At 37.6% G+C, this 21,875-nt stretch overlaps 1 protein-coding gene across 3 annotated transcripts in view; it reads right to left on the bottom strand.

Moving 5' to 3' along the window:
- The window catches only part of FAM126B (family with sequence similarity 126, member B), a 56,202-nt gene extending 34,876 nt beyond the window's left edge, over window positions 1-21,326 (bottom strand). For 2 of the 3 annotated variants that reach the window (XM_012728583.1, XM_012728579.1), the window contains exons 1-3: window positions 21,281-21,326; window positions 20,491-20,524; window positions 6,786-6,885 (exon numbers count right to left, since the gene is read on the bottom strand). The gene's annotated coding sequence lies outside the window, so the exon portion shown is untranslated. Of the gene's footprint in view, window positions 1-6,785; window positions 6,886-20,490; window positions 20,525-21,126; window positions 21,144-21,280 lie in introns of those variants that run through there. The other variant, XM_012728581.1, reaches the window with a different exon arrangement.
- Window positions 21,327-21,875: the final 549 nt, after the last annotated feature.

Here is a 21,875-nt window from a genome sequence, read left to right as displayed (position 1 = left end):
CATCTTTTTAATCCAGTCATCTACTTTTGGGCATTTGGGCTGCTTCCATGTTTTTCCAATTGTAAATAAAGCAGCAATAAACATGGGTCACCCCCATTTTTTATCCCATTCCTCATTCCACCCCCATAAAATGTCTCTGGTATATAGTTGTTCATTATAATTATTATTATTTTCTCCCCTGTTCCTTTATACTCCTGCTATGAGTGAAACCAAGGGATGGATTAGTTTTAAAGTGTAAAATACAGTAAAAGGTTTTCCTTTTTAAATAAACTTTCACAAAGAGAGAACAGGGAGAAGCAAATAACTTCTCAGAAGGGGAAGAAACTTTCTTCAAGGAACTAAAGCAAAAATTCCTTTAATAAAAAACACATTATTCAGGCTACCCTATGACCGAAGGGTTAAGACTCGGCGCTATCAAGCTATTGCCAGTTACTGTAGCATAAGTTCGATCCCAGGCCACAGAACTAACATATGGCACAGCAGACCTCTCATGACCCACAAGCTCACTGGTCCCCTCAGCAGTGTACTTCGTCCATCTGCCTGTTCTGCTCTCCACTCTGTCTCTGGTGAATACTCTCACTCCCCAACCCCCACACAACCCTCTGGCATACTTCTTCTATGCATAAATAAAGAACATCTTAAAAAAAAAACACCTCTGCCTGGTGGCACAACTGGTTAAAGCACAGCACTATGAAGCTGTCTGCAGCCACTGCAGTATGAGTTCAATTCCTGGCTAGGGAAGACCTCACCTGACTCACCCGCTGGCTTCCCTCAGCAGTGTTCTTCATCCATCTGCCTGTTTGCTCCTCACTCTGTCTCCAGAAAATCCTCTTACACTCCCAGTCAACATCCCTGTGCACCTCTGGCCTGTACCCCAGTTCTTATATGCATAAATAAACAAATATTTAATAAATAAATAAAACTCCACAATATCTAAGAATGTGTCAAATTCCACACACTAAAATCTACCTACAAAAAGGAAGTGAATTTTTCTGATTTCCCCCTTTATTACAAAATAATTAAAAACTGTCTCTACAGTACATTATCTAAGTACTTTATAAGCAAGAAATACACAAAGAAGACATATCCTTTACTTTTAAATAGCAAATGTTCTTATGATAGACTGATGGATTTATTTTAATAAATTGCAGGATATAAAAGATAATAGGAAACCTACAGATAAGACCCATACTTTGGTTGTTGATTTGTTTGCTTTTTAATATCTCTCAATATCTCATTTGGACTTTGACATACACAAAAAAAACCCATGACACAAGTGGATAAAACTGAACATGACTAGTTATTAGATGATACGAAATGAAGAGCTTGATCACCCAGTCCCCAGCCAGGGAGCTGACCCACATGGTGCAGCAGACCTCTCCTGTATTGCACGCGGCCCCACTTAGCAGTGTATTTCAGTAGATCTGCCCACTCTGTTCCCCACTGTCTCTGGTGAATCCTCTCATCCTCCACACATCTGGCCTGTACCTCAGTTTTTGTATGCATAAATAAGTAAATCTTAAAAAAATTAAAATGACTGCGAATTAGTAACCCTGAAATAGAGAAAAAGGCCCTCCTTGGTGGCGCAATGGGTTAAACGTAGCACTATGAAGCTGGCCACAGCAGCTTCAGCAGGAGTTTGATACGAGGGCAGGGAGGTGACCCACATGGTGTGGCAGACCTCTTATGACCCGCCCACTGCTCCCCTCAGCAGTGTTTTTCGGTACATCTGTTTGTTCTGCTTCCTGCTTTGTCTCACTGCCCCTCCAACTCTGGCCTGTACCCCAGTTCAGTTGCATTAAAAAAAAAAAAAACTTAAAAAAAAAAATTAGGCCATCCCTGGTGATGCAGAGGGTTAAAGCACAGCACTAAGACGCTAAAACCACATGATTTTGAACCCCGCCTGTCCCAGAGGTCTGTCCCAGAGGTCTGTCCCACTTGGAGTGGCAGACCTCTCCTGACCCGCCCGCTGCTCCTCTCAGCAATGTCCTTCATCCATCTGCCTGTTCTGCTGCCACTCTGTCTCTGGTGATCCTCTCACCACACCTGCACCTTTGGCCTGTACCAAGCATAAATAAATAAATCTTTAAAAAATAATAAATTAATAGAGAAATATAGTGGTGTTAATAATTATTATAATCAAAATACCAGCACCTTGACTCACTTCTAGGATACTACTAATTTAAAAACAGGTATTTATTAACAAATTTAAATAGAAAATAAATAATTTAAGTATTAAACTGAAAAAAATGTTTAAAGGACAAAGGTATAATATAATTTCACCCATATAATCACGTATGACTTTAAAAACTCATCCTTTACATTCCTGGCAACCTCTGGTGCCTATGCTAGTCACGTGGCATGCTCTTCTAGCTCTCTCCCTACATAGCTGTTTTATTAGACTCAGTTCAAATGTCACTTCCTCTGATGAGCCTTCCCTTTCTACCTGACCTAAACAGGTTCCCACTAGTTCTTTTTTTTTTTATTTATTTAAAGATTTGTTTATTTTTATGCATACAGAAATGGTACAAGCCAGAGGTGCAGCGGCAGTGAGAATATTCACCAGACACAGAATGGGGAGCAGAACAGGAAGTTTGACGAAGTACACTGCTGAGGGGAGCAGCAGGCGGGTCAGGGAAGGTCTGCTGTGCCATGTGGATCACCTCCAGGGTCAGGAATCAAACTCGCAACTCTACATCCTTACCCGCTGTGCAAGCAGGGAGGGCCGGTTTCTGCTAGTTCTTTCTCCCCTTCAATCTCTATTTTTCTGTCCATTTTCTTTATGGCATTTAACAAAACCTGTAACAACCCTAATTATTTATTTATCACTGTGTTTTTCCTACTAGAATCTACACTTCACAGGACAAAAACAGAACCCCAAGTGCTGGGCATAGAGTAGGCACTCAAATATCTGCTGATTTAAATACTTGTGTATATTGAACTGAATTTAATTAGCACCTTAGCAATGACAGCTTAATTTTTGGCGATAGCAAAACCTGTGGTTTCTGCCTTCATTTTCTACTTGGTTAAGCTTAATTTTATTTTTGCCAAATTAAATATAGAATGAAAGTCAAAAGCTTCTTTAAAATCACCAGAAACCTCTGACAGGTAGATATTCTCCCAGATGCATGAACCAGTCATCCTAACCTTGCTCCAATGTGAAATCAGAGACCAAAAGATCTGACAGTTTTGCTATCCTTCAACTAACTGGCATGTGTTCAGCAATCATCTACTAAGACAGTTAGTTGCTCACTGTAATGCTATATATTCTGCTGTGATAGTTTGTAAATATCTTAAGCAATAATTAAGGGTTCAAATTCAATCACATGTGGCACAACTAATATCAATTGAAACCGTAACTGAATAAATAATACACAAAGCTAAATTCTACCAAATATGAATTCTACTGCTATGTAATAATTTACTTGCTTGTATAGAGATATTTATTCAAACAAGACACATCATGATTTCAAAATGGGGGTTGGGGGGAAGTATCTTACAGGTCAATAAATAGTGAGCCAATGTAAACAACATATCACCTACTTTCCAAAATTCATCTGGTTTTTTTTTTTTGAGGTAGAATATTTATTTTTAGGATTTTAAAAATAATGTAATAGTTTATTTTTACATCATTTTGTGCCATTTTCCATCTCAGTTCTAACCCCCGTGGGCTTCCCATCACCAAATCACCCATGTGCCATCACCACAGTCCAGTGCACTTTCCTCCCCCAACATTTTTGATACATTTATCTAATTTAGTAAGCAGAAAAATACAGTGGTTTAGAATAATACTCAAATTTCTTTTTTTTTTTAAAGATTGTCTTATTTACACATACAGAACTGGGGTACAAGCCAGCGGAGCAATGGCAGTGAGAGGATTCACTAGAGACAGAGTGGGGAGTAGAACAGGTAGACTGACCAAGTGCACTGCTGAGAGGAGCAGCGGGCGAAACAGGAGAGGGCTGCTGCACCATGTGGGTCAGCTCCAGGGCCAGGGGTCAAACTCGCACTGAAGCAGCTACAGCCAGCTTGCAGTGCTGCACTTTATCCCACTGCTTTGTCACCAGCAGGATAATTTCATCTCTTATCCCTTTCACTCTACACTTTACAAGCTTATTAATTTCATTTTTTAAAAGTCCATTATACATCAACATAAGTAACATCTTAAAGTTACAATTTTATTTTTCTAAAACAAAAACAAATTTAGTGAGAAAAGCAGTGTTTCACATTTTTTGCAAATCTCATAATGCTTCCATAATCAATCTGTTACTGAAAAATTTCACTATTCATCAGAAAATGACAGTGAAGACAAATACTGTCTTGGTATTAATATAAAAATAGTTTTGGTTCCACCCACTTAAATGATTCCCAGAACAGGTTCTAAGCATGGACTCTGGAGTGAGAAAAGTCTAAGTTTAAGATAACTAGTCTATTAACTAGCTAAACTTAAATCCTCTGTGTCTCATTTTTCTCATATCAAAAACAGGAATAACAGTAATTAGTTCATATAGTTATTATGTACTTACCACAGTTCTTACCACAAGGTAAACACTAAATATGTGCTTGCTACAAGTATTATATAATTAATTTTCATTATACTATGTTCCATAAAGTAGCTTCTGTTTTTTGCATGTAATAGATAAGAAAAATTAAGCTATAAAGAGGCTAAATGACCCTCACAAGGTAACACAATATATGTGGCAAAACTAGATTTTAATTTAATCCCTAATCTAATAACCTATGGTTGAAAAAGATGCTGTAAAACTGGCCCCTTTTTTATGGGTCATACTAATTTCCTGCCACAACATTCTATATTCCAACCAAATTTTCCTCACAGTTTCTTTATGCCTTCAGGTACATCTTCATACCAATGCATCTGTGTAGGCCATTCCAACAAGGAATGCTGTCCTGCTTTGTAAATAACTGGCTCCATTCAATTATTAGCAGATAAAGATCTTTATCTAAATAGCAGTCCTTTCAACTTCAATGACATTTTCTAGTCAAACAAATATGTTTCCTTACTGGAGTTTTAATCTAGTTACTTTCTAAATCTAAAATACTATAAATAAATTTTAGCATCTATATTTGAAAAATAGGATAGTACTGGTTGCAGAGATATTTTGCAAATATTTATTTCTTAATTAGATTGAGTATCATAGTATCTAGAGGTGGCTCTTGAACAGATATAAAATATTATACTGCAATTTTTTCCTTTATTTATTTAAATGGAAATCATAGAATTCTAAAGATCATTTCTTCTACTATATAATATACAGTAATATACCTGGCTGCATGAAAACTGTATTTAAAAGCAAAAATCAAGCTGGTGCACCAACATGCTACAACAATTCAGGTTTACAATGCCTTACTTCCAGAGTATACAATAGAGAGGATATCACAGAAGATGATGATCATTTGGTGACTACAGTAATGGCAATCTTTATTAGCAAGTTCTGACTAAAACAAAATAAAATAGCAAACTGCTAGATATGATCTAAAGGAAGATGGTAACTGCTTGAGGAGAAGCCACTCTCACAGTACTTGTACAAGTACAATAAGTTGTTACATACATGGGTATAAATTGTATCTTAGCTAACAAATAGCATGTATCTTTTTTAGATGTTAATCTATAAAGAACCAAATACAAGAGACAGTACAGTGTAAGAGATAGAGTATGGACTTTGGTTCTATATTACTTGCCAGTTCCATGTCTTATAAACTACATGTCCTAGGGAAAGGGACTTAAAATACCATATTTATGGGCCCTCCTTGGTGGCACAATGATAGTTAAAGCAGAGCATAATGAAGCTATCCACAGCCATTGCAGCACGAGTTCAATCCCCCACCAGGGAGGTAACACATATGGCAGACCTCTTCTGTCTAACCTGCTGCTCCCCTCAATAGTGTACTTCAGTGGATCTGCCTATTCTGCTCCCCACTCTGTCTCTAGTGAATTCTTTCTGATCCACCCCCCCACCCACACCTCTGACCTGTACCCCAGTTCTTTCATGCATAAATAAATCTTTTTTTAAAAAATACCATATTTATGAAATAGGGAACAGCCATACCACCCTTAATGCACCCAATCTTGTCATAAAATGGAGATGACACTACCTATTGATATATGAAAGGTTCCTTTTTTTTTAGATTTAACAAATTAAGCTATCAGTGAACAAAGCAACCTATGACAACTGCTCTCACTGGTTTCTGTTAGATCAAAATTATCAGGTAAACAAAGCTATATTTATCAAGGCAACATATAAAACAGTAAAAACTGATTTTGCTGTTATTAATTTTCAAACTCTGAAAACAACTATAAAGATATTTCAAGGCATAAATTAAAGCTGCGCCACTACTATAACTGCCAAATTCTTAAGATAAAGCCTGGAGCTCTATTAACCAGTTGTAACCACTAGCTACATGTTATTATTTAAACTTAAATTAATTAGATAAATTTAAAGAAATCAATCCCTTAATTGTAATAGCTACATTCAGTAGCTCTATGGAGCTTGTATCTCCCATACTGAACAACAGATAGGGATAAAAACCATTATCACAGAAATTCTATTCGACAACACTCATCTAGATGTATCTGGATAATATGATTAAGCTCAGTAAACTTAATTGTAAAGTTTAGGCAACAAAAACATAAAAAGATACAACTTTCAGAACTAAAATTTGAAGGTCATAATCACTATGTGATTGTTTCAGGTAGAATGTATCTACCAAATATGCACAGAAAATTCATTCTTCATCCTTTAAGAAGTTAAATGCTATAATTTTACCTCTGTTCTAAGATCAGTTTTCTAAAGGAGGAGGTGGCACAGGAATGCAGCAGAGTTCAAATGTGGAATTCATTTGTTGAGATTTAAATATTTTCCAACTCTATAAAAAATGAAAATGAGAAGCTGTGAAATACCAAGAGATAACTGACTTCAGAATATCATACAAAGGAGAAAGCTTGACAAGACACATACAATGTAATATATCTAACTTAAATAATTAGGGATTAAAAAATTTTATAATAACTAGCATATACTTGTGTAACATTATCAAGTCTAATTAAAAATCATTAAAGAAGGAGAGAGGAAGCCTTAAGTTATAGCTTCAAATATATCATAAATTATCTGCAAGAATTAAACAGGTTACTTAAATTATCTGGAGTATCATTTGAATAATCTATAAAATTATATACCAGCTAAAATTTCTAACTTTTTATATACCAGCTAAATCTAACTTTTCAAATGTTACAATAATAGCACACACACACACACACACACACCATGAAAATGCTAATACACAGTGTAAAATTAAGCATAAGTATAAATCTCATAAAATAACATTGGATGAGTTTCACAGAACTGAAAATTTTATTATTTTTAAAAAGAACAAAGAAAGTGCTATTACTTGAATTTGTGGCACAATAGCATATTAAAATTTTTGATTGGAGAGAATAAATTTCAATTGCTAAAAGTACACTTTTCTCATAAAATAATTTTATTTTCGTCTTTTAAAGCTACATTTATTTATGCATAAAGCTATATTTATTATGCATATTTATTTATGCTATATTTATTTGGGGTGCAGGCCAAAGTTTCAAGGGGTGAGAGGATTCACGAGAGACAGAATGGGGAACAGATCAGGCACATCTATTGAAATGCACTTCTGAGGCGAGCAGCAGGGGAGACAAGAAAGGTCTGCTGCACCATGTGGGTACCTCCCTGGTCAGGGATCGGACTGGTGCTGCAGTGGCTGTGGATAGCTCTGTGGTGCTGTGCTTTAACCCACTGTGCCATCCAGAAAGGCCCAAATAATTCCATTTTCATGTAACTGATGCCTGACTATATTAAGTTCTACCTCTGTTATTCAAAACTATATTACAACTTTAAAATCTAAATCACCAATGTAAAATTCAAAACAGGTTCTTTAACAAAATATTATTTTTAAATACAAAGAATAACAATAAAATTTTCTTGGAGTTAGATTACATATGACTGTAAAATCTCCAATGAATTTTCAGACTTAAAATGTATCAGAGGCCCACCATGGTGGCGCAACTGGTTAGGACACAGCACTACAAGCCGGCTGGACCTGCTTCAGCATGAGTTCGATCCCCACCTGCCCCAGAGGTGACCCATACCTTTCCTGATCCGCATGCTGCTCCCCTCAGCAGTATACTTAGTCCATCTGCCTGTTCTGCTCCCCACTCTGTCTCTGATGAAGCCTCTCACCACCCCTGCACCTCTGGCTTGTATCCCAGTTCTGTATGAATAAAAAAATATATAAATCTTTTTAAAAAATGTATTAGAACTTGCTACTCCCAACAACAGTAGCTGACTTTTTAATCACTTATATATTGGCTATCACTTGAGATTTTCATTTCATAAAAGGTTTTACAGTAGTGGAGGGTTTGAGGGTGAAAACGTGAAAAAGACTAACAGAATACCTTTGCAAAGATATACTACACTGACTGATAATACTTTAGGAAGTAGACCTTGATATCAAGGAAACAGAGTAGGAAGTAAGATTCTAGCCATCTTTTTTATACCTTGAAGATTCTGAATCACCAAAACAATAAATTTAAGAGTGCAATCAGGCAGATTTGAGAACTATGCTGGAACTTCTGCAGAGATATGCTTCAACAATATTTCCTAAAGACATAGATATTCCTTAGGCTCTTTATTTAGATATAAACAAACAAACTGAAAAAACCAATGGGGGAAATGATGTGAAAAATTAGTTTTATTCAAGTTTAACACGGGCCTAAAACTGTTCAATTCCTTAATAATTGGGGGCAATGGGTCCCTCATTCTTAAGAGTGACAGAAAAAAACTTTACGCCTATAGGAAGATGACAGTGTTAAGATACTCTATGGTTTTTTCATGCACAAAGTATATAAATATGGGACATGTTCAAAATGTCTAATACATATATAAGTGAAGTATCAGATGAAAGAGAAAGATAAAAACAATATTCAAAGAGAATAAAGTGGCTTTACAAAATAAATGAAAGAAATCAATTCACAGACTCAATACATTCTGCCAAATCCAAATAGAATATATTCAAAGATGACTATACCCAGGATCTGATAAAACTATGAAAGAAAGGAAGGGAAAAAGAGATTTGTAAAGGTAACATAGAAACAATAAAATTAACAGCAAATTTCTCAACAGAAACAACAAACCAGAATGTTACAGAACATGGTTAAACCAACAAAAGAAAATTTCTCCCAATCCAGAAAACAACATCCAGCAATAATATTCTACAAAAATTAAGATGGAAAAGTGGGTTCTGGGAAGATGGAAGAGAAAGCACAAGGAATGAGTCAACATCAACTCAATTATACCTGAAAAATCTGTTTGATGTAACTATTTTGGAACTGTAGAATCTAGTGAATGTGTGTATTTCCATGGGAAGACTTGTGTTTTTTGTAATTTTAATTGCAACTAATTTTGATCACCTCTTAGCACAGTAAGTTACCAAATTACAACCCCAGTCACTTGGCAAAGAGCTACACATGTTTCTGAAGCAATTTGCTGAGGCCAAGGTGAGCATCCTATTCTACAAACACTGGAGATCTGTGCTCTGATCACCAATTGCTGCTTCTGTTCACAGAAATACAAAGTTGGGCAGCCATGTTATTGCACCCCCCCTGGTTGTTGAAAGTTCCATTTCTCCCACTGAAGTGACTTCTGGGAGATCTGAAGAGTCTGTGCTCATTTACCATCTACCTCTCACTATCCTCTTTTTCCCTTTGTGGCAGTTAAAGACAGGTGCATTCAAAATCAACTGATCTTTACATCTCAGGAGACACAATAACCTTCAATTAAAAATACAACAACAATAAACAATAATAAAACCCAGCAAACTCTGGGGAAGAACCAAAATTTAATTTCGGGAGTTAATATAGAGTAAATGTCTAGCAAATCAACAACAACAAGATAATAAGGCATATGAAGAAACAAGAAAGTGTGTCCCATTCAAAGGGACAAAATTAAAAGAAACTATGTAAAAAAGACCGGATGGCAGATATATCAGACAAAAACTTAAAATAACTGTTTTAACAATATTTAAAGAACTAACAGAAGATTTGGAGAAAAATTCAAAAATGATGTATGAAACAAAAGAAATTCTAGTGCTAAAAATACAACAGTACGAGACTCAGAAATGGTAACAAGACAAATAGGTGATATCTTTCTCATCATTATTCTTAACTGCTATTTTCTACAAAGCTAAACAGAAAATAAGGAGACTCGATGAACACTATATGCTAATATATTGAATAATTTAGTTGACATGGACAAATTTCTGGAAAGGAACATGTTACCAAACCTCACTCAAGAAGAACCGTCTTATATCTATTTCTTAAATGGAATTTGAAGTTAAAAAAAAAAACTGTTTCACATAAAAAAGAATAGAGACCTATTTTATGGATGACTGAAAGCATCAACAGTGAGATAAGCCTTCTGACCTAAATTCTCTAACATAATGTAATAGTAACCGACCATTAGAAAATTTTGAAGCTTGACAAGGGACTATGATGATGGCACATGGGTAAACTGGTGGTGGGAAGTCCAAAGAGATTACAAATGAGATGAAAACTGTACAAAATGGAGAATGATTGTAAAAAATACATATATATTTAAAAAAAATTTTTTTAATGTGAAGCTTGAAGTGCACTAATTGTAATAATAGTTAGCAACAAATACAATCCCCATTCAACTTCTGAGTAGATTTACTCAAACCCTGAACACCACAGGATAGACAGAAGTGTGCTCATTTTCAGGTATAAACACAATTTGCTTCAGTCTCTACTGTTCCATACATAATGTTTGGCATTTAATTAAAAATTTCCAGACAGGGGCCCTCCCTGGTGGCACAGCGGGTTAAAGCACAGCACCGAGAAGCTAAAGCCACTTCTGCATGAGTTGGATTCCAACCTGCCCCGGAGGTGACCACATGGCGTGGCAGACCTCTCCTGACCCGCCCGCTGCTCCCTTCAGCAGTGTACTTCATCCATCTGCCTGTTCTGCTCCCCACTCTGTCTCTGGTGAAGCCTCTCACCGCCCCTGAGCCTCTGGCCTGCACCCCAGTTCTGTATGTACAAATAAATAAGTATTAAAAAAATTTTTTTCAAGACAAAAATAACCATCTGTAGGTCAAGCAATACAGCAATGAACCTCAACACGGGATACTGGACAGGGGCTTCATAATGACTAAGATAATATATTAATGGGTCTTGTGAAAAAGCTGGGCAACAAACAAGAATTACAACAGAGGGAAGAAAATGATAACAAAGAATCAAAAGAAAGAATTAGAATTTTTCTAAAACTCACTCAGTCTGATAAAAAATTTCTTCTCTAGGCTCACCAACAAACTCCAATACACTTTAGAAAGTACTGAGTAAAAGTATTTGGGAAAACAAATTTAAAGTCAAAAGAAATTACCAAGCCTCAAACACAGAATGTGGAAAAATTTACAAGTCATCCAAGGTCTGTGGGACAATATTAAGTTTTCTGATAATTTTACTGAAAGCCCCAAGAATAAGAGAAAATAGAGTAGGAGACACAAAGGGAAAATGGCTGAGTACTAAAAAAGCAATAAAAGACATCAAAACCACACATCCAAGAAGCTTAGATAACTCCAAGTAGGCTAATACTTTTGCATCAAAACCAAATATCACTTATATACATTTTGATGATACTTGTAAAAAGTAAAGCTATGAAAAACACAACACAGAATTTGCAAAGGAGACAGTTTTAATGCATCTCCACAAATAATCCTTCAAAGTATAAAAGTATCAGAATCACAAAGCAGAGGAGAATTTTTTGTAAAGGGTTTTTGAAATGTAATGAGTACCACTCTTTATCAGGAGAACCCACTGTCTCATCAAGTGACACTATCTTCTGACCCCATGTCTAATAAAAAGGAATTTCAGGGTATTACTCAGAGGTCTTGACTCAGCAGCTTAAAAGATACATCATACTACTATGACTCACATTTAAGAAAACTAAAGAAACTAACTAGCTAGTAACCACAGTGAATGAAAAGAGCCAACTGATATGTTGGAAAGAGCATCCCAGTGTGTCAGTGAAGACTGCAAATGCTTACCATGAGCAGATATGAGTCGCGTGGAAGAGAAAGAGAGCACTGTTAAAGGAGGATAACCAGCCCTTCCTGGTAGCACAAAGGGTTAGGACACAGCACTGCACGCTGGCCACAGCCACTTCAGTGTGAGTTCAATCCCTGGCCCGAGAGGTGACCCACATGGTGCAGCATACCTCTCTTGTCTCACCTGCTGCTCCCCTCAGCAATGCACTTTGATCTGCCTGTTCTGCTCCCCATTCTGTCTCTGGTGAATTCTCTCAAGGCCCCTGCACCTCTGGCCTGCACATGCCAGTTCTGTATGCATAAAAAAATCAATCTTTTAAAAAAAGAAGATAACCACAGAAAGAGGCCAAGACTCCTTTGAATATACAGCAGCCACAGGGAAAAGCAAGCAACCAGAAAATGGAATAGAGATGTATTAGCCTTCAATAAGAAAACTACAGAAAAGAAATCTCTTGCAATAAAGAATTTCTGAAGTCTCAACAAAATTAATTACATGAAAAATGAAAGAACCATGTGGGGAAAGAGCAGTAAGAAGAAACCAGTCCTAATAAAACCCAGATACTGGGCTTACTATTTCCTTTTTTCCTATGTTAATTTCTATCTAAAGTCTAATTCTCAAGACCTCATTTTTAAACTTTCCTTTATTTCTTTATATGTGGTTCCTTTCTTTGAACATATTTATTTAAAGTAGCTGATTTAAAATCGTTGCTAGGATAGGGTCCTCCCTGGTGGCACAACAGGTTAAAGCACATCACTATGAAACTATCGAAGCCCTGCAGCACAAGTTTGATCCCCAACCAGGGGAGTGACCCACATGGTGTGGCTGGGGATGGAACTGGAACTGCAGTGGCTGCAGATAGCTTCACAGTGCTGCGTTCTAATGCCTTGTGCCACCAGAGAGGCCTCTCCCTCAATTATTTTGAAGCAAATCCAGGATATCACTTCAATTGTAAATATTTTAGCATATACTGCTAAAATATAAGAATTTTAAAAAACATAACCACATTATCATATATAGAAAAACTAACAATTATTTTATATGATCAAATGACAATGTTCAAATGTATAATTCTGTCAATTTTTTAAAACATTGTCTGAATTAGGATGCAAATGAGGTTTACAACATATCAAGAGTGGCTTCGGCTCTTAAATCTCTTTTAAGTACTACTAAAAGACCAAGTTCCAGATGGTGAGATCAGAGGAAATAACATGTAGAGAGTTTCTAGAACTATAAAGTTTCTTACAAGATGAGAGCTGGATCCCTTTTATCCTTTGTTCTTCTTACTCCTTCCTCCTGCCTACAATATGGATACTGGTAGCTGGACATCCACAAGCATTCTGTAAACTTGAGAATGCAAGCCACTTGATAAGAATGGCAAAGTAAAAAGACAAGTGTTGGATCCTTGACAAGTCTATTGAGTTGCCATATCAGTTCTAGCTACCTTATTCTGAATTTTTCCCAAGACAAAAATAAATCACTCTCTTCTTTAGCAATAGTTATTTCTCTTCTGTTTCTGGCAGCCAAACACAATTCCTGACTGATAAGAAATTTCAGCAAAAAAAAAAAAAATCTGTAGTCTTAGGTGCCAATAGCAATCTCAGCTAGTTCAATTTAATGCTAACAAGTTTAAGATATTTCTACTGAAATGATAAGAGTAGGAAGCAAGCCTGAACAAAATCTGCATGTGGCAAAGGTATACCACCATATTGGTGGGTTGTTACTGTAGGTTAACATGATAACAGGATTTCATAATGTAGTAGTTTCCTGCCAACAGTTGAGTTTGTTCTAGAAAAGAAATGTGGCTTATAAAACTATGCAAGATCAAATTATAAGCAAATAAAGGTGGGGGGAAGGCACCTTCATGAAATGTTTTACATGTCTTAAGCCTGTTCAAGTTAAAAACAAAACCAAAAAACAAAACCAGTAAGCTTTCAACAGATTAACCCCCTTTAAGTTTTCAGGAAACACTGCCACGCACAACAATCAAATAAAACTGATTCTTCCTCATATTATGCACACTACTCTATACATAAGGATTTTGAAACTGTCCTTTTAGGCTTACCACTTAATGTCTTTCAGATTTTTTATTTGTTTCCACAAATTTCTCACAGTGACTGTATATATATATATATTTTTTAACTGTTTCTCATACTTCTATTAGGAACATTAAAAAAAACCAAAAAACTGATCTCTCTGTGGGGCCTATTGTACAGACTAAATTTTTGTGTCTCCCAAAAATTCACATATTGAAACACTAATTCCCAATGTGATAGTATTAGAAGGTGAGGCTTTGGGAAGGTGAGCAGGTAATGAGGGTAAAAGTCTCATGAATGGACTAGTTATCTTCTACAAGAGACCACAGAGAGCTCTCACTTCTGTCACCAGGCGATCATATAGTGAGATGACAGCTATCTATGAACCAGGAAGCAGGCCCTCTGCAGGGACAGAATTCACTGGCATCTTGATCTTGGGCTTCCCAGATCCCAGAATGGTGAGAAATAAATGTTTGTTACTTAAGCCACGTATCTATGGGACTGTGATACCATGGACTCACTGAGACAGAGGTCTTTTCTGTTTCTCCACTTCCTTGGCCAACAGAATGTGGTAGGACTATTAAATAAGTTCCAAGCTCCAAACACGTGTTGGAGCATTACATCTCCCACCTTCACCTTTTAAGAATGACACCCTGAAGATACCATATCAAAATGTCAGGCTAGCCTGTGAGAGGATGAGAAACCAATGAACACCACCAACTGCAAACATGTGAGTGAAGACATCCTGGATCTTGCAACTCAGTCAACTTGCCCAATGGACTATGTTTTGGAGTGAAAATATGATAGAAAGTAATATCAAACAAACCTACTTTAAAATAACGTATTAAAAGTATGAATTTCTTGGGCTTCCCTGATGGCATCGGGGTTATATCTCAGCCCTATCACCGCTGTGTAGTGAGTTGATTCCCAGCCAGGGAGCTAACCAGATAGCAGGAGACCTCTCTTGCCACACCAACTGCTGCCCTTAGCAGTGTATTTCTGTAAATCAGCCTGTTCTCCCCACTCCATTTCTGGTGAGTCCTCTCACCGCCCCCCCTACACACACACACACACACACCTCACCCTACTGATTCAGTTCTTCTATTCATAAATAAGTAACAATAAATCTCTTAAAATTTAATTTCTTTATGATAATAAAAATCACTTGAGATCTTTCACTTTTTATTTTAATTTCACTTATTATAGTAATGAGAAAGTGATGCTAACAATAATGCTTCATTCTGGAATGATTAAGAAAAAATTAATGTATGAAAGTACCACGGGGAGCCATTAAAAAATTTTTCTATTAAGTAAATAATACATATATTAAGTAAATAATACATAATAGACACTTCTGAAAAAGCACTCAGGTTATACTATATGATGGAATCCATGGAATGATAAAAGACTCAGTGACCAATTAAGAAAACTATTTGAGGGCCCTCCTTGGTGGCACAATGGGTCTCAACACAGCTGCTTCACCAAGAGTTCGATCCCTGGCCCTGAGGTGACCCACATGGTGTGGCAGAACTCTCTAGAACTGCCCACTACACCCCTCAGCAGTGTACTTTGTTGATCTGCCTGTTCTGCTCCCCACTCTTTTCTCTGGTCAATCTTCTCTGTTCTGTACCCATAAGTACGCATAAGTAAGTAAATGAACCTTAAAAAAGAAATTATTTTAATGTTCCCAGTGAGCAGTGAGAGGTTAGAGGCCTAACCTATCACTTCTGTTGCTGTTGCTGCTGCTGCTGCTGCTATTCTATTCATTATACATTTATGATGCACCAAGCATTCTAATAAGAACCTTACATATATTTGTTCATTTATTCCTCATTAATAACCCTTTTAAAATCTTTTTTTATTTTGAAATAATTAAAAGACTCACAGGAGTCCCCAAAACATGTGTCAGGTGGTCCTTTACCCTTTGATCAGTTTTGCCCAATGCTAAAACACTTTTTTAAAGATTTATTTATTTATAGACACAAGAACTGAGATGTAGGCCAGAGATGTGGGAGTGAACAGATTCACCAGAGACAGAATGGGGAGCAGAACAGGCAGATCTACTGAAATATACACTGCAGTGGGTGAGACAGGAGAGGTCTCCTGCTCCATGTGGGTTATTGCCTTGGCTGGGGACAGAACTCATGCCACAGTGGCTGGCAACAGCTTTGATGATCCTGTGTCTTTAACCCTTGTGCCACCAGGGAGGCCTGGTAAGTCACACTCTGTGTAATTATATCAAAACATCAAGACACTGATAATTGGTATGGATCACAGAGATTACTGAGATTATACCAGTTTTACAAATGCTTACTAGTCTATTTTGTGTATAACTATACAATTTTATAACTTGTAGATTCACATAACTACAACCACAATCAAGACACAAAACTGATGCATCACTAAAAGGTTCCTATCACTTTTGTTATTTCAAGAATGTCATTTAAATGAAATCAAAACCTGAGAGCTTTTGTTCCTTGAGATCCGCCCGAATTGTTACATGCATCAGTAGCTCATTCTTTTTTTACTGCTACTGCCTGGAATAAATGTGCCCCATAGCTTGTTTAACCATTTACCTGTTGATGAATATATAGGATGTTTCCAGTTTCGTGCTATTAGGAATATACATGACAAGTTTTGTGTGGATATAAATTTTAACTTCTCTGGAGTAAATGTCCAAGAGTGCAACTGCTGGATTGCACAATCCTATTGTTAAAAAGGTTATAAACAATGGGGGTGGGTTCTAATCTAGATAGTCTACCTCCAGGTCCTAAATCATCACACTATCTCAAGTTGTTGCAGAATTTGAGAGAAACAAATGGAATTAAATATTAAGAAAGTAAAGTTGGCCCTCCCTTGTGGTGCAGCAGGTTAAAGCACAGCACTGAGAATCTAAAGCCGCTTCCGCATGATTTCGATGCCCACCCCGGAGGTGACCACATGGCGCAGCAGACCTCTCCTGACCCGCCCGCTGCTCCTCTCAGCGGTGTACCTCGTCGATCTGCCCGTTCTGCCCCCCACTCTGTCTCTGGTGAATCCTCTCACCCTCCACATCTCTGGCCTGTACCCCAATTCTGTATGAATAAATAAATCTTAATCCATATAATAAATAAGACTCAATACTAATTTTTAACTTAATCTATGAACTCTGAGTGATAACCTTATGTCAGTGTAGGTTCACTGACTATAACAAGTGTAGAAACTTATTTTGCAAAGCATTTTGAAAATGGGGCAAGTACAAATGTGTATGCAGGGGATGAAGGAATACATGGGAAATCTGTCTACCTTCCACACAATTTTGCTATGAACCAAAACTGTTCTAAAAAAAAAAGTCAATTTAAAAATAATTCAGCCTCATGGCACAGCAGACCTCTCCTGTCTCACCGGCTGCTCCCCTCAGTAGTATACTTCAGTGGATCTGCCTATTCTGCTCCCCACTCTGTCTCTGGTGAATCCTCTCATCCCTCCTTGCCACCCCCAACCTCAGTTCTTGTATGCATAATAAAAAATACAATCTTTGAAAAAAAAAAGAATATGTAAAAAGCACGTTTCACTTCCCACTCAGCATCCATCTCTACATACCCATTTTTTAAAAAATATGGTAAAGAAACTGAAGGAGGTAAAGCAGTTAAGTCTGTGTACCTAATAGAACTCTACATTAAGAATTCAAGCATACCATAAGTCTAGAAACCATAATGACAACAGATAAATTTTATCCTAACATTCTTTGGATTTAGTACTTATAAAACAAAATATTCTGCACATTTTGCTATTCAATAAATTGGTGCCACTAACCATATATTATGACTACAGCTTTGGTAGTGTTATTTCAAACCTAAAGAGAATTAGACTTCTACAGATAATAATCAGAGTCATGCTGCTTAATATGTTATTGAGTTTTTGCCCCTTTCTACAAAATGCAAACCTACTCATTTACTTTTTCTTTTACTTAACTTCATATCAGACTAAAATTCACAAAGATAAACCATGAGTTTCTAAACGAGACTCCTGTCAAAATCAAAACATTCACTATTTCCAGGTTTAGTACAGCTTAATGCAGTTGCTCTCTGAACTGAGGCATTAGAAGTACAGCCCCAGTGCAGTCTTCCCAAAACTACTAACAGCCTGCAGCATGAATCTGATCCCAAGCCAAGGAGCGGGACTCACACGGTGCAGCAGACCTCTCCCGTCTCGCCCACTGCTGCCCTCAGCAGTGTATTTCAGTCCATCTGCCTGTTCTGCTCCCCACTCTGTCTCTGGTGAATCCTCTCACCTCCCACATCTCTGGCCTGTACCTCAGTTCTTATAAGCATAAACAAATAAACCTTAAAAAAAGAAAATCTATCCCAGTTATGACATTAAATGTGGAAATTTATTGAGCTATAAAAACCCTAGTAGAGATGGCAGCCCTTTCTCTCCAGCTAAAACTACTGTTTATACCACAACTGTGAGCGCCTTTAATTAGAGCAAATAATTTTAAAGTGAAGCCAGTAGTGAGCCATTATCATCTAAGAAATTTGTTTTTCGTCAAAATATATTTACCACTTCTTATATTTCCCTTCACTAAGATTCTGAAAGGAAGTAGAATGCTATCATGGTTATTTATATGTATCTTTTAAAAACTCCTGTTAAAATTACTATGATTCCTACCTATATCATGTAGCTATATATAAAAACATCTCCACTTGTCAGGAGAATTCCTGAATTAAGTCTCTTTTCTAATACTTATCAACAGCAGAGCAGCAGAACCACAAAGTAACAAGAGTTCAGTAGGTGGCTCTGCCAGTTAAGGGGCTGCACTGGGCGTTCTGTGTCAGCTCGCTCCAGAGTCCATTACTTATTGGACAGTGACAAATGTTCAGGTCATCATCCTGAGAAAAGTACATAGCCTACTAGTCAGATAAAAATGTCAAAAGAAGTTATTTTGAATGTTAAAAAACTAAGAAGTCACAATGAGAAAACAAATACTGCTTTGTTCTAGCATTAAAAGAACAGTAACAAAATAATATTTTGGATGGATAATTTGTTTGGAGACTTTCTGCCAATGCTTTATCATTTTAGCTTTTCGTTATATAGCTTTCTATATTCTACTAAAAGCTCAATCAAGCTGAATATTTTAATCATTCAAGGACTTAATAAACTAACATTATATGCCAAAAATGTGTATTAAAAAAACCTAAATCCATATTGCATGTCAAGACAGTTTACTTTCAAGGCTGATTTTAAGTACAACCACACTTCTCTCTAAACACTATTTCAAATTCCCATAAGCACTTCCAATACCGAAATGTGTCAGAAAAGAGGACTTCTAGTGGCCTGTAAGTAATCAGTCAATTATGGTCTAATTTAGAATAGTGTTTCTTAAATCACTTGGTTAATTTCTTACTCTGTTCAACTTTATTGCATTCTACAATGACACCTACTGGCCACTGAAAATCAGCCATTAGTTCTCTAAGACAGCTCTAACAGGATGGTTACATAATAATAAGAATACACACATACATACACACACACACACACACACTTTACCACATAAAAGCAAAGATTTGTTCCCAGGTATTCAACCACAGTACTTAATACCTAAAACAGAAGTATTTTTTGTGACCGAGATAATATCATTCTTGGAAAAGGATAAAAAGACAAAAAATGAACTGCCAAATCAAAGTCTGTATCTGAAGCTGTGATAAATATCTCAGTTTTCTAAATGTTTCTGAACAACAAACTCTAACAATACAACTCTACGAAATATTGCTTAGAGGAGGAAAAAATTACAAATTTTTATTTAGGTGCTGGGTCATACTAAACATAAATTGCTGTTAACAGGGGGAAAAAAAATCACATCTCAGAAAGCTTTTCTGACCAGCAGTATTAAAACAAACACAGGAAAATTACACACTTGCTAATACTACCATTATTATTTATCTACTGAGCTAAAGGCAACATCTCAAGCAGCCTGCATTTTAGCAATTTTATGTTTCTTTTAAAATTGTTTCCAATGAACTATAAAATTAAATTTCTTATGCAGTTTGTTCTTTCATAACACTTACTGAAAGAAATGCCTACTTTATTTCTACACTTCATTATACAATGGATTCTAAAAGCTTAGAAAAAAGCTGATTTAAATTATGTCTGTAAATAAATTTTACCTCAGATGGAAAGGCTCAAAGATACTTACTTTTATATCTAAGAAATAGATAACCGTAACTAGCTTCTCAGACTTATGAACAAATTAAAAAAAAAAAAAGGCATTTCTTCCCAATCAGACCACCACCTTAACACTCACAATATCTAGGAGGGGAAGTATCTACCAAATCATTTTCTAGTCACTTTCCATGGTGCACTTACCTCCTACTACAGATTTCTTAGGTTGTTCACTCACCTGAAGGTTAAAAAAAGTATTTGTGAGCTTTGACCTTCAAAACAAATTCTTGAAGAACAAAACATGAAGCTGGTCACATTCATCTCAAACTAGCCTATCTCTCAAGCCCATATTTGGGATAAACTCTTCGTGACTCCTCTATCCTTCTAGCTTCTTCGCCTGCAGAGCTTGTTGGGGTAGAAGCGCTCAAGACAACGAAAAAACTATTCTGATCCCACAATAGGTTACAAGACCTCCTCTTCCAGGAGGGACAACCTAGTTTTTTGAATAAAAAACAGCCAAGGATTACATAATGTACATAGCTATAAAGAGTTTCAAGGATCGGACCGCCAGCTGATCGGTTCGCTGCTGCCACCGGCAGAAACGGCCCTAAGAGGCATGTCCTAGGATTTCTGTAGGTGCCTGCAATGCCGCGTCCTTTTTCTCTCTGGAGCCCCGTGCACCGAACCCTCCAGTCCTCGCCACACCACCTAGTTCCCGCCTCTCCGTTCTCTGCCCGCGCCACCGCAGGCCCCCGCGCCCGAGGCCCCCACGTCGCCCCACCGGGCTCACCCTCCACCCCCCCGCCTAGCTGCCTTCTCACGACCCTCTTCAGCAGCTACCTGGTCGGAGGTTCTGGAACCACCAACACTTGGGCTACCGCCTTCCCAGACTCCCCTCACCAGCTCCCCTCCATAGTTCCTGCAGGCGGAGAAGAAAAAAAAATCCCTCCAGATCTAGCACTCTGCGTTCCCCAAAGACAGCACCGCCGCCTACCTGTCACCCCGCTGCCTCCGGCTTCTTGCCGCCACCGCCTCCCGCAGCAGCCTGCCAACTGCAGCGCAACAACCAGCCCTTCCATTGGGTGATGCCACACTCTCAACAACAGCCCCACTTATTGGCTTCGGGATGTCCGCGGCCCGCCCCCTCGGTGCAGTGTGTAAATATTCCGGTCTCCAAGCAAGGGAAACAGGACCTCCCCCCCACCCGCCTATTCTGCACAATTTCTCTTTCCTCAGGCTACCAATGCACAGATGCGGGGGAGGGAAGTGTCGGCTCCCATCCTCTTCCATGTCATTCCCATTGGATCCAAGAATCTGTGACCCACCACCGGAACGTTAAGTGGCGTCTCTGCTTCCTTGACGTAAGATGTTCGAGGGACAACTTCCGTTTCCTGTTGGCTCCGGCTGGAGGGGTGAATATTGAGTGTCCTGAGAGGTCAGATTGCCATCAGGTAAATGACAATTGGTGGGAGACCTCTGCATTGCGAATAAGAATGAGGCTCTATTCTGGGAATTGTAGACAAGAAGAGACAAAATGGAGAAGGGTGATGCGAGGTGGGGCTCAAGAAGGAAGGAGATCGAAGAACTAA

The sequence above is a fragment of the Condylura cristata genome, unplaced genomic scaffold, assembly GCF_000260355.1.
Source record: "Condylura cristata isolate star-nosed mole 26May11 unplaced genomic scaffold, ConCri1.0 scaffold00002, whole genome shotgun sequence".
NCBI classification, from domain to species: domain Eukaryota; kingdom Metazoa; phylum Chordata; class Mammalia; order Eulipotyphla; family Talpidae; genus Condylura; species Condylura cristata.
The sequence above is the reverse complement of the archived record's forward strand: the minus strand, read 5'-3'. Positions and strand labels throughout refer to the sequence as shown.